Genomic DNA, 13,464 nt, shown 5'->3' with positions numbered 1-13,464 from the left:
AGTGACGGTTTCCATTACTCTGAAAGTGAAAAAATGCGGACAAGATAAATCTCGGATGCACCCACCTTCTACTCCCTAATCCAACGTGCGTGAGTAATATAAGTACATATTTCAACGAGTGAAAGCTTAATTTCCAGAAACTGTAATTCATTTATTGGCCGTTACGAACCAAAATCCCCATTTGAAGGTATTTATTGTCCCATTATGCCTCATTGATATCAATCTCCATGGTTTCTGAAACGCTCAATCACATGTTCAGGTATATAAACTTCTACAATTGTAGTCATCCATTTCTACCGGAAGTACAACACCTCCACGAAAAGTTGGTTGGCATGAATCTCTTTTCTATTCCGTTTTTAATTTTCTTTGTTCACCCTAATCTCTCAAGATTGCTCGATCATGTAAGTTCGGCAGTGCACGTTTTTAATTTGTTAGTTTTTCTTAAATTTGTGTTTGATTTGGTTTTTCTCAATTGGCCTGCACTTTATGCAGATGGGCTAAATACTTTCACAATGATTTAGTTGTTCTCTCTAGAAACTCAATTACTTATTTTTTCAATGTTCTTTCATTAAGGATCTGACTTAATTCTCCTTTCACAATGATTTAGCTGTTCTCTCTAGAAACTCAATTACTTATCTTTTCAATGTTCTTTCATTAAGGATCTGACTTAATTCTCCTTTTGGTGATTAGGGCTTCTGCATTCATGCTTGCAGCAGGCGATCAAGTTGTTTTAGATACCCTCCCCTAATTTCTCCATGTCTCTTTCAATTGCATTTGAGCCCTACGTTCATATTCCTCACGTTGTTTGCTTCCCACACTCTTCTTGCTATATTTGTAAGTTGATTTCAGCATTGCACAAGCAGTAAAGCTGTACGCTGGAGTTGTATGTAAGGTGTTTGGAAAGAATCCCGAAATGATTTTTTTATTTTTATTTTGTTTTTTGGTTATTTTCTGCTGGACAGGGTGATAGCTGCAGCTGCTAGATGGCAAGAAGAGAAATAAAGGTACAAATTTGCTGAATTTATAATTACATTATAGTATGAATAATAGTTCCTTTGGATATGGTTTAGTTGCTCGACTTGAAACTTCATGTACTCCAGATGACATAGTTCTACTTTTAAGTCTATTGTTTGGCATACTAAATAATTTCATAAAGTTCAAGTTGAAGTCTGTTTTCACTTTTATTGGACTTCTCCATCGATGAAAACTTGAATTTGTGTTACATTGGTATTGGATTTGCTATTGAGAAGACCACCAATGAAAGGGTGTTTAGACTTTTAGTTAACCTTATATATACAATGAATTTCATTTACTGACGAGTAACGACAACACTTGAGATTTCGCTGACAGGGTCTTTCGTATCGTTTTCCTTTCCTAGCATGAATTTTGATTTGATTTGGTGTCCTTTTGTGTTGCATTCATTTGAATTTGATAGAAATCTAATTAAAATTCTGAAACTAAAACTTGAGGAGTATGTTTTCATTTGATTGTAGTAGGAGACTCATAAACAATTAATGCTCATATTTGTATTCAAACTTTGCTTCCCGAGTTTTTTAATACCACATAAATTCAGTCAGTTTGGGGCATTTATGTGTATTGTTATTCATCCCATGTATGTGTACTTCTCATCCCCACCAACTTTTAAACATCGTTCATTGTGACAAATACCATGAGGGTACGCTAAACTCTATGGGAAGCTTTCTAGACATACAATATTAACAAATCAATGATAATGGTTGGTTTCAAATATCAAAATTTGAATAGGTGTGTAAATTGAAAGTGACAAAAATCTAATGAAAATACTGAACTGAAATGTGAGGGCTCCTGAAAGATTTCAGTTCCCATGTCTCTTAGAATTTAATTTTACTGATTCATATGTATTGTTTTACTACTCACACATCCTTAAGCAGAAATAATAAATGAGGTAACCTGCAGCTTACCCAAATACCATGAAGCCAATGTTTATCGCAAGTTGAATCAGCTACAAACGAGAAGTGGGCTGAGGTTGATTCCAAATTGCCACGGCAAAAACTGAAGGTACTACCTCTGATATGCTGCTCCTCGACAAAAATGTAAGTTTCGAACCGTGATTAGAAAATACTCTTATTATCAAATTCTAACTCAATCATGCCCGTATATCAGTAGGATAATTACTTGCAGTGATACCAAAGAAATGCATGAAATTTCAACTGTACATAAAGCGCACCATGTAAACCTCGCTACATCATTGAGTTCATCTTTGAATGCTAAGGAAAGCCACTGTTTAATGTCATCTCTCAATGATGGAATAATTTGGTTACGATGTATTAGGCCAGTTGTATTTTATGGACCAATATTTAATGTAACTACTGACAAACAAACAATGAACACCATGCATTTTTCAAGTGGTACACGGATTTGAAATCTCAGTAAGAAGACTATGTATGGATCCCTGCGCAGAAGTTCCACTACATAGAATCTTAAGACTTGCAGTGTGAAGGTATTGCATATTATTGTGTTCGTCTTTTTAAGGGTTTGTTTAGGTGAGTTTGAATGGTTGTAGGTATTGTATCTCCGTGATATTGGGTAAATACCGTAAATAATGAATTGGTCATAACTATCAAGGATTTGTGTTTTGATGATGCAGTGAGAAGTTTTGTTTTTGGGTATGTTTAGTTTTTTGATTGGTGTAGACTCCATTATCGATGATTGCAGCCATGCATGGAGAAGTTTTCTTAGTTCCTAACTGCACAACTTTGTGGTAATTATATTGTTCTCTTTATTTCGAATTGCGGTGGCACATATTTTTGGAGTGGTGGCATATCTGAAAAAATTATATACATAACAATTTAGACATCACTTACCTTGCATCCAATTTACATTTTATGATGAAGAATTTTATAGGTTTTCCTGTAGATGTAATCTTAGCCATCATGGCAATGGTAAAGATCTTGATTCTTTAGTCGTGTGGCAAATGCATACTGGATGCAAGATCGGTTGGGGATATATGTACCGGAGGCCTGGATATTTATATTGCTTTAAGATATTTATCAAGTATTCCCTAATTTGTTAGTAGAGGATCTTAACATGTTAATTAGTATACAGGAAACATCTTATCTACTAATTTCTATTCGATTTTGTTTGATACTGTTTTTAAATTTGTTCACATATTCCAGGTACCACTTTCTGCTGGGTGGGGAAGTATTTTCTTATGGATAGCCTGTAGAGGAACAATTTCTCAAATTGCAAGTATTTTCTTGGTTGAGGTAAAATCAGGCTGATATCTGTAGACTCGATGTCCATTTAAACCTTTAACTCTTATTTATGATTGAATGTTGCTCTGTTATCTCCGTGTCTAAAGTTATTTTCATCAAATTGCCTTCTCAGCCTTATTTTGCATGTGCAAAATATTGTATCCTTTTTCATTTCCTTGAAAGTTATGAAGCTTAAATATCGCACCATACAAGCATCAGTCCAATGGCGAGACCATCTCATTTGTCTTCCTATATCCAAAAATTTTGGAGTAGGTGGAGATAAGTTTGAATTTGTACTGACCATTCTGCCTAATTGTGTTTGTTAAAAACCTTGGGTGTATCACACCTTTCAGAAAATACACTATCACATCACTCATTTTTAGTCTAAATGGACTTTCAGGCAGTGGCAGCCACTCAAAAATAACATTGCTAATTTAATTTTGGTTGACCAATAATTCACATTGTTGCACACGTGATGATATTTATATTTCCTGGTTTAATTGGGGCTCTGTACTACAGGACAAAAAGGGACATGAAATAGTAATTATGGGTTATCTCTTATCCCAAATTTTTTGAAATGACTAAACTACCCCTAAATTATTAGTGTTAATTAAGTTAATTAGGTAAATTAAGATGTTAATTAGTTTAGTTAGATTAAATCAGATTTTGGGTAAATTTTATGATAAAAGAAAAATTGTGTTTTTGTGTTGTGGGGAAGGAGAAGTTGAGTTTTTGGGAAAAAATTAGGGTTATTTGAAATGAGTGATTCTAGTGGAGGAAATGATATTGGTGAAGCTTCAAATAACAAACATGATTGTGTTGATGGTGAGATTGTCTCAACTAATCCTATGAATTGGATGTTTGATGAAGAGATGTTAATAGGGTATATGACTATGGAGGTTGACGACCCTTATGCCGTAACTGTTATTTCAGTTAGAAACTGAATTTTACAAACCCCAAAATTATCGCAGTTCTTCTATGACACTTATATCCTTGCTTCTCTTCCTATAACATCTTAATGTAGGTCTACTTGATAATCCCTACACAGTATCGTGGGAGTACTGTGTTATGATGGTTTTACTACTCTGTTTACGTTTTATCAGATAAGAGGGAGAGGTAGAGGCAGCCGCATTGATATTTAATGCCGGTGAACTTCTTTAACCAATCTTCGTATTGGGTAAGTAACTTCTAGATGTAGTCAGCTTGCGTTAATGCATGCTTTAGTGTACCTTTTCTATGTTTATTGTAAATGATAAAATACACTAAAGAGAATGTTTGTACCTGCTATAAGCAAGGTACCCAGGAATAAACGAATTGATTTTAGTAAACCTGATTTGAGTGGCGTGTTGTGTTGTTCTTCAAAATCCATGGACGTCTCTTTAGTTTCTTGGAACGCCAAGTACAAAAAACATAGTAATATTATTGAACCATAATATTGGGCATACCAAAATCTTTCAAGGCATACTGAATGAAGACAAAAAAAGTTGTTGAATAGCAAAATCAGATAACCCCTTAACCCAAATTTTTTTAATGGCAAATCTGCCCTTTACGTATTAGTGTTAATAATCTTGATTAGTGATTAAATATTTTGTTTAGTGATTAAGATAATTTTCAGAATTATAAGAGTTGTTTAGATGAAAAATTTGAGGAAAAAAAAATCAAAGTTTTGGTTTGGTTAAGAAGGAGAGAAAGAGAAGGAGAAAGTGAGAAAATTCTAATTCTTGATTCAATGGAGGATGAGGAGGGTCATCATTCATCTAAAAAACCTAGGAAAATACACATCAACTACAACAATGATCCAGAAATGGCTGATTTCTTAGATTATGAGAATGATTTTACACCCACTCAAGCTCAAACTCAAACACAAACTCAAGATGATGATTTTTATGAGCCAAATCCTGATGATGAATACATTGATGAGGAACCCAATTCTTCTAATACACAGGTACACTTATATCCTATACTTAATCTCACTTCTATATCTCTCAATAATCAAAAGTTAGGTTTTTTGAATCATGGTTCGGCGAAACAGGTTGAGGTTCGGCTCACATCTATGAGCCGAATCTACCATTGATGAACGGTTCGGCTTACTGAATCTGTTTACTGCATGCGCCGAACCTATAATTTCCAATTCCAACCCTTTTGCTAGACACTAGTTCGGCTTATATGAAAGTTTCATAGTAAGCCGAACAACATCCTGAATAGCCTGGAATAGAATCATTACTAATTCGGCTTACATATCCAAAATCGTATGTGCCGAACATAATTTTTTAATTTCTGGGTTGAAATATTGTTACTGGTTCGGCACATATGGAGAATATCATATCAGCCGAAACCTCTTATGTTCAAGGTTCGGCACATAATTTGATTATAGTATGAGCCGAACATAAATTTGTAAATTTTTGGGTTAAAATATTGTTCGAGGTTCGGCACATATTGAGGATATCGTATAAGCTGAAACCTCTTATGTCCAAGGTTCGGCACATAATATGGTTATCTTCTGAGCCGAACATAAATTTGTAAATTTTTGGGTTAAAATATTGTTCGAGGTTCGGCACATATTGAGGATATCGTACAAGCCGAAACCTCTTATGTCCAAGGTTCGGCACATAATATGATTATCTTCTGAGCCGAACATGCATTTGTTAATTTTTGGGTTAAAATATTGTTTGTGGTTCGGCACATACTGAGGATATCGTACAAGCCGAAACCTCTAAATGTTTATAGTTCGGCACATAATGTGATTATCGAATGCGCCGAACCTTGTTATTATATTCCCTTTCTAGTGTTTAACCTTGTGATATTCTTTGTAGATCGTGCTTGGACCCATGGAAAATCAACCTGATCCAGTAGACATAATTCACGAGGATACCAAGGATCACTTCCAAAATGATTTGGTATGTAAGAACCTTTTGCTTACCTTAATGTTGTCGGAATATTCCAAAGTTTTGCTTACTAATTACTTGTTTTGGAATGAACGTAGATATGGAAAACTAAACCAGAAGTTCTGGATTGGCTTGAGGAACACGCGATGAAGATAAATTGTGTACTAGTTAAAGGACAACAAAGCCGATGGGATCGGTTTGAAATGATTTGTGAGCGTAGTGGAACCGGCGCTAGCAAGGTTAATAAGGGTACTATATACGTTGGGAAGACCGGGAGAAAGAATAGGACGAAGACGAAGAAAAAAAAATTGCCCTTTCAAGATTTTTTTCAACCTCAAGAATAAGTCCGTGAACAAAGAAGATCAATATTGGATAATGAATAAAGATATGGATTGTCGTCATCACCACCCACGTCCCAAAGACCTTCATGGACATGCGAAAGTAGCGCGACTCAAACCCGACGAGATGCTAGAAGTGGATAAAATGACACGAGCACGTTTGCCACCTTCTAGGATTCTTAGCAAATTGAAGGCGGACAACAACAATAACAAGTCGACTATGCAAACTATCTACAGTGCAAGACAAAAGATTAGAATACTCAATTTGCAAGGTAGGATGGTGATGCAACAAGTAATGTGGTTAGGGGTGAAGAATAACTATGCTTGCCAAAAGAAGTTGGATGACTTCGGTCAAGTCACACACCTTTTCCTTGCCCACCCGGAATGCGCCCAATTGGCTCTATGCTTCCCACAAGTTATTATATTGGATTGCACGTACAAGACTAATAAATATGAGATGCCGTTGATGAACATTGTGGGGCATACTTCGACAAAGGCACCGTTCACCGTGGATTTTTGTTTCATGACCTACTTCGGTACAAGGATGGTATCATACCATTTGAGGATATTGATCATTTTTGGAAACAATTAAGCTTCGATCCTCTCCCAACCGAAGACGATGAGGATGATCTAGAGATATGGGACACGACAAATGGGAAAAAATTGGCGGAGATGTATAGGAATATGTCCCGACCTCAAAAGAAATTCCTATGGGACAACATGATGCCGGTCATGTATCCTTTCACCCAAGAAAATATTTTGGAACCGGAGAAGAGTGACCCGAAAGGTAGGAAGAGTAAGAAAATTAATAATTTTCAAACTAGACAAGCCAACAAGGAACTATTGGCTACTAAAAGGAATCCATCCGGCGTTGAGTACCATGATGCAAGGTTTGAAAAGGCAAAGAAAGAAATTGAGAAGTTGATGAAGGAGGAAGAAGTCAAAGTTCCAAAAAAACGAGGTCGCCCGAGTATTCAAAAATCGGAAATAAGTAACAAAGAGGTGAATGATAATGATTTTCCGTCACAAGCTAAGGATAGTAAAGAGGATGTCAAGGGGAAGGCTAAGATGTATCCTTCACAAACTAAGATAAAGGAGAAAAGAACCGTACATGAAATTGGTAGGATGAGAGGACCCAAAAGTGATAAGTCCGGTAGGTATATGAGGCCTATCAATTTTATATACGATAACTACTTGGAAGATCTATCGCCAATAATTCATGAGCATATTATAGCAATGGACGACGTGCAAGGCGATGGAAATTGTGGTTATTACGTCACGGCGGAACAACTTGGTCCTTTTATGAAAGGGAATAATCCGGTGCCCCCGAAAATGAAGTGAACTATATTCGGCAACGATTGTTACAAACCCTACGTAAAAACAAAGAATTCTATAAGACAATGATGAGAACGGGTCCAAGAAAAGATGCAGGGGTGGCAGCGGAATACGTTGCATTCGAACGTCGTTTGCATGGGGATTTTATCATTACCGAAGAACATTGGATGTCAATGCCCATTTGTGGGTTTTTAATAGCGGAGACATTCAATTGCGTCGTACATTGTTTCGCATGGACGGGTAGTAGCTTTACTTACGCGCCTCCAACAAAACCTTACAATGATGGTGTAAAGGATAGAAGACTTGTTCTTGGATTTGTTCAAAATTGTCATTTTATCGGCCTCAAACTTAGACCCGGTTGCCCATTACCACCCTTGGTGAGTGCAGCCTTTTGGCCTAGATTTGAAAATAATTTTGCGATGGATTGGTGTGCAAATTATGCGACGGAAATGGATCTTTGGAAATCTTTGCATGTGCAGCCTCCAAGTGGACAAGTAATTACGTTTTCAAGTGATGAGGATGAAGATGTTAAGAATGAGGTCAGTGAAGATGATGAGAAAGAGGTCAGTGAAGAGGATGAGATTCGTTTAGGATCTCCATAAAAAATGTTTCATTGATTTATCTTCTTATTTTGTGTCAGATTCGGCTTATAAGAAGAATTCACTGAAAGCCGAACCTGACAACAAAAATATACCAGAGTTTTTTTGTCAGATTCGGCTCATATTATTATTTCACTGCAAGCCGAACCTGACAACAAAAATATACCATAGTTTTTTTGTCAGATTCGGCTCATATTATTATTTCACTGCAAGCCGAATCTTGAAACTTTAAAAAACCAGAATTACTTTGCTAGGTTCGGCTTGTAGTATATTTCTGAAGAAAGCCAAACCTTTCATGATTCATGAAAACAAGAATTATCATATCATTCCAAATAGACTTTTCAAATTCATAGAAATTATGGATTACATCCCTGCTACATAGTAGGCTTGCAATTAATTTCTAATATCCTAAACGGGTAATGAGAAACCTTCTAAGAATGTGGTAGTGATCTTTGTATTTGAAATTCTTTCCCTTCCATCGTCGCCATTCCTCTAGAGCTCGAACTTCAATCTCAGAGTTTGTTTCACCTTTGAGTCGATATCGCCTCACAATCCGAACTAAAGCTATGAAGTCTGAGACTTTTTTCTTAATACTTATAATTCGGCAAAACAAGGACGCACTATCCCGGTTGTGAGGATTACCTGTTTCCGTGCTGAAGGCTTCATGAATTCTAACCAAGTAGTACATACTCATCAGACCATTTACTCGTCGTTCTTCACCTTTCTTTGGATAGTATGCTACATAATTAGTGCAAAGAGATAAATCTTCTTCTAGAGTAAACTTAGGAGTTGGGGGTGCCATTTGTTGAGCATATGTGGTTAAGAATATGAAAAAACATGTAGGTATATATAGAATATAGTTTTACAACGGCTATATCTTTCAAAAAAAGAGTCGTTCCTAGATTTTCGTGAAAAAAAGTAAAGGTTCGGCTTATAGAAATTTTAGAACATAAGCCGAACCTATATAAGTAACGGCTATTTTTTAAAAATATTTGAAAATTTTTACAGATTCGGCTCACCATATTGGTGAGATTTAAGCCTAACTATGTACTGGATTACACCAATAATGATTTTTAAGGCTCGGCTTATAACTCAAATTATAGAAAAAGCCGAACCTGAAGGACAAATGATTCGGCGCGAACTAACATTAGAGGATAAGCCGAATTCTATAAATTCGGCGCATAACCGTTAAGCTATTCATTAAAACATGAAATTGAAGGTGTCCATAACCAAACCCAGCACAATTAAAAACAAAGTTGAGCACCTAAAAGCAAAGGTGTTTGTAACACCATAAAAGTGTACTTAAAACTTAAGAAAAACATTAAAAGTAAGTTGGAAACATAAAAGGACATTTAACCACGACCCCTCTTCTTAGTGGTAGGCTTTTGTCCGGGTTCCTCTGGTCCTTCTCCTTTGTTGATGATTGCATCCCACTTTTTGTAGAGGTAGTTTTGTTCTTCCACTGTCATTGGTGTTTTGGAATCAATTTTGTCCTTCATTTTTTTCAACATCTCCCTACCCGCGGCATTGGTCCTGACACAAGTATGAAAGTTATAAGACTAATTCGGCGCAAGTATGAATCATGTCTTGAAATTTTTATTAGCTTACACAGAGAGTGGATCGGCTCATACCACAAAATAATTATACGCCGATCCTAAATATTCGGCTCAAAACCTATATTGTCGAATAAGCCGAACCTATGATTATGAACTCAAACATGTATTCGGCGCAACATGATATCATATAAATAAGACGATCCTACACACTTGTAAAATTTATGAAATTTTAACAATGATATTCGGCGTAGCCCTAATACTATCGAATAAGCCGAATCTAGACTTATGAATTGAAACATTTATTCGGCGCAAAACTAATACTACCATACAAGCCGATCCTAAGCACATGAAAAAATTCTGAAATTCAAACAACATTTATTCGGCACGAAACTAATACTACCATACAAGCCGATCCTAAGCACATGCAAAATTTATGAATTTCAAACAACATTTATTCGGCACAAAACTAATACTAGCATACAAGCCGATCTTATACACATGAAAAAATTCTGAATTTCAAACAACATTTATTCGGCACAAAATTAATACTACTATACAAGCCGATCCTACGCACATGCAAAATTTCTGAAATTCACAAACATATTCGGCACAAAACTAACACCATCGAATAAGCCGATCCTAAATATAAGTCTCTGTGTCACCAAGTTCGGCTCAAAACGGATTTCAGATATACGCCGAGCCGTTCAAATGCACTTTCAGGGTTCAGTTTCAAGAACATCTCGGCGCACATCTAAGATTTGTTTTGCGCCGAACCATACCCTGTAACCGCCGCAGAAACATGATTTTGACGAATTAAATCGACCAAAACAATCAAAAACATCAAATATGAGATGGGTTTGTAGAACTAACCTTCTTATTTTCATTTCCGGCGTTGGTTCTTTTTCAATCTCTTCTTCCGATTGATTTTGTGGTTGATTTTGAGTTTGTTCTTCACTCTCTAAATCTTCTTCTTCATGAATAGGTTGTTCAATCGATCGATTTGAACGAGATACTGCCTTACGACGATCCATTATATAGTTTCACAAATCGACAATTAAATTTCCGCGATGAAAAAAAAGAAAGAGAATGGTGGAGTTCGGTTGTGGAGAGGAAGAAGAAGAAGGTGAATGAAACTGATTTTAGGTGTAGTTGATTATAGGTTTTGTATTAGGGTTAGGGATAGATTAGTAGTAATTTAATGGATTTAAGGGCATATAGGTAATTGAACCATCCCATAGGGTACCCCTTATAAGGTCACCCAAGTTAGGACTAGTCCTTTGTATGCCTTGAAAGTTTTAGGCATGCCCAAAATTGGTGTTCATATTATTAGATTGAAATTTTTGGTCCGCAATCGGATTTTGAAATGAGAACAATTTACTGGGAAGCCCAAGGGCCTGAAACCCAAGTCCATGTTTGATGTTTCTCTTCTTCAAGTTCAGTTCCTACGATCTAGCAATTGATTACCTTTTGGAACTGTCGACAAAAAAGAAGAAAAGGATAATCAGTTTTGTGTGAGATAGCCCATGTAAAGATTTTTGATGTGGATTAGTGAAAGCCGATGGAGAGATGTTAATTATTTAGTAAATTTGTGATCGTAGATTTAACGAAAGCTAATGGAGTTTTTTTTCCTTTCTTTTTTTGATTTACTAATGAAGAATAATATTGTGCTAATTTTAAAAATTTGTAAATTTATATCTGGATAGTCTGATTTTATTTAGTGAATTTGTGATTGTTTCCTTACTTTTATGTTTGTTTCATTTGCTTAAAATTGATAGATGGGTTGGATTTTGATTTTGAGTCATCGCCACCACCACAAGTCACAAGAGGATTCACTTATCCTTGACCAATTATATATACTTTACGATAATTCTAGATTAGATCCATCGTGATTTTTTCACAGTAATATCACAGCGTGCCACAGAAATGGAGGGCCCCACCGTAAATCAAAACCCCACCCTTTATATATATCTCTTGGTGGGTCCCAAAAATTTCTCTCTGTTGGTGATATCACCGTGAAAAAATTCTAACACAACCGTATACTTTAAGCATGAAGTGCTACCATTTTGTGTCAGCTTTACAGATCATAAATTGTTACCATTTTTAATATACTGGGACGTATGTTAAAAAGGACCAAGTTATAACCCTATGCCTTGGTAGTAGTAATTTCATTGCTGGCTTCACCAATCTTACTTATCAAATTATTTATACAAAAAATACCTCAAAGTTATGCAGTGGCGCCGTTTTTATATAAGGAGTCTCGGGAAGTTCTGGAACCTCATCATTGCTCACTGGAACGAGGTGCCCAGTTTCTAGATGTTGGAAGTTGAAATTTTTTGTTTTTTTTTTCTTTTTGTCCTTCATGATTTTGAGTAATTTATTACTTATATTCAAGAGATGTTTTCTTTTGAGTTTCATCTATGTGGGATATGACGAGGGACAAAAAATATAATGCATAAGAATAATTTATTACTTACCAATCAAATAAGTCGGATGTATAAGAATGCATTTTCTTGAAGATCAGGCTGGAAAATATAATTTTTGGCCACCAATTTGACTGCCGCTTATCCACGTATTTTCTCGATACATATTTTGTACATGTCATTTGTTTTTGAGTGGCTAAAAATCCAGAAAAGTAGATAAGAGCCTGATAAAATACCAGAAAATTGTCTTTACCAGTAGTCAAAATCGCGTGGACAAAATCAAAAAGAGAAACAAAAAAATTCTCGTGCATGATTACGATGTATTGGTAAATATAATTATAGGTGGAACCGATATTTGTGAATGGTATAAATCCTGTAAGGCCAAGTCAAAATCCCGGGCCGTTACGGCACGGGTCATATACTAGTTCCCTTATATAAATACTAGGCCCGTTACCAATAGTTGATGCTTTTAGTTTCCACGGGCAACCCATCTTCTCATTTTTGCACTTGAGGACCATTCTTTTCAGACCTAGAAATATTTGCATTGTACACCCTCATACACCTAATGTGTATTTCTTGAATTGCATAATTGAGCTCATCCTTGTTGGTAAATATCATACCCGCTTTAAGGTCACTAAATCTTGTGGGGAGACCATTGAACATACGTTCAACAAAACCAACTGGATCATACTCTCTAAATTATCCGGACAGTTAAAATAGTCTTCATCATATTCCTCGGAACTTTGTCCAACCATTGGGTGATTACCATCACGTACGACACCAAGCTTCCCTTTATAGGTAGAAACAATCGTGATGGTGCTAGTACCTACTGCCACCAGTGATCGGCTACTGACAGTTCCCTTATCCCTGACAATACTAGTTGCTAAGTTAGGCTGCCCAACTTCCGTTATTGACGTTGTAAGATGTTGGGGAACAATTACAGCAGTTGCTAATGGATTACCTTCAGGGAGGGAACTAAGTTAGGGATATCCACACCCTCCTCATCAGTGATGGTAGTGACTCTACCGTTGAGTGATGCAAGAGCGTGTGCATTATCCAGATGACGATCGTCACCATCATCATCTGTTTCAGATTCAC

At 36.1% G+C, this 13,464-nt stretch overlaps 1 long non-coding RNA gene across 4 annotated transcripts; it reads left to right on the top strand.

The window, feature by feature from the left end:
• Positions 1 to 155: 155 nt before the first annotated feature.
• LOC113330718 lies at positions 156 to 3,354 on the top strand. 4 transcript variants are annotated; one of them, XR_003350447.1, is made up of 4 exons: positions 156 to 187; positions 260 to 401; positions 691 to 1,004; positions 1,936 to 3,354. It is a non-coding gene; the product is annotated as an uncharacterized LOC113330718 (long non-coding RNA). The 4 variants fall into 4 exon arrangements; XR_003350448.1 differs by having other exon boundaries at positions 168 to 401; positions 691 to 834; positions 963 to 1,004; XR_003350449.1 differs by lacking the exon at positions 260 to 401 and having other exon boundaries at positions 160 to 259.
• The last annotated feature ends 10,110 nt before the right edge of the window (positions 3,355 to 13,464 follow it).

Source organism: Papaver somniferum, unplaced genomic scaffold, assembly GCF_003573695.1.
Source record: "Papaver somniferum cultivar HN1 unplaced genomic scaffold, ASM357369v1 unplaced-scaffold_118, whole genome shotgun sequence".
In the NCBI taxonomy this organism is placed as follows: Eukaryota; Viridiplantae; Streptophyta; class Magnoliopsida; order Ranunculales; family Papaveraceae; genus Papaver; species Papaver somniferum.
Note: the sequence above shows the minus strand (reverse complement) of the source record. Positions and strands in the feature narration are given on the sequence as shown.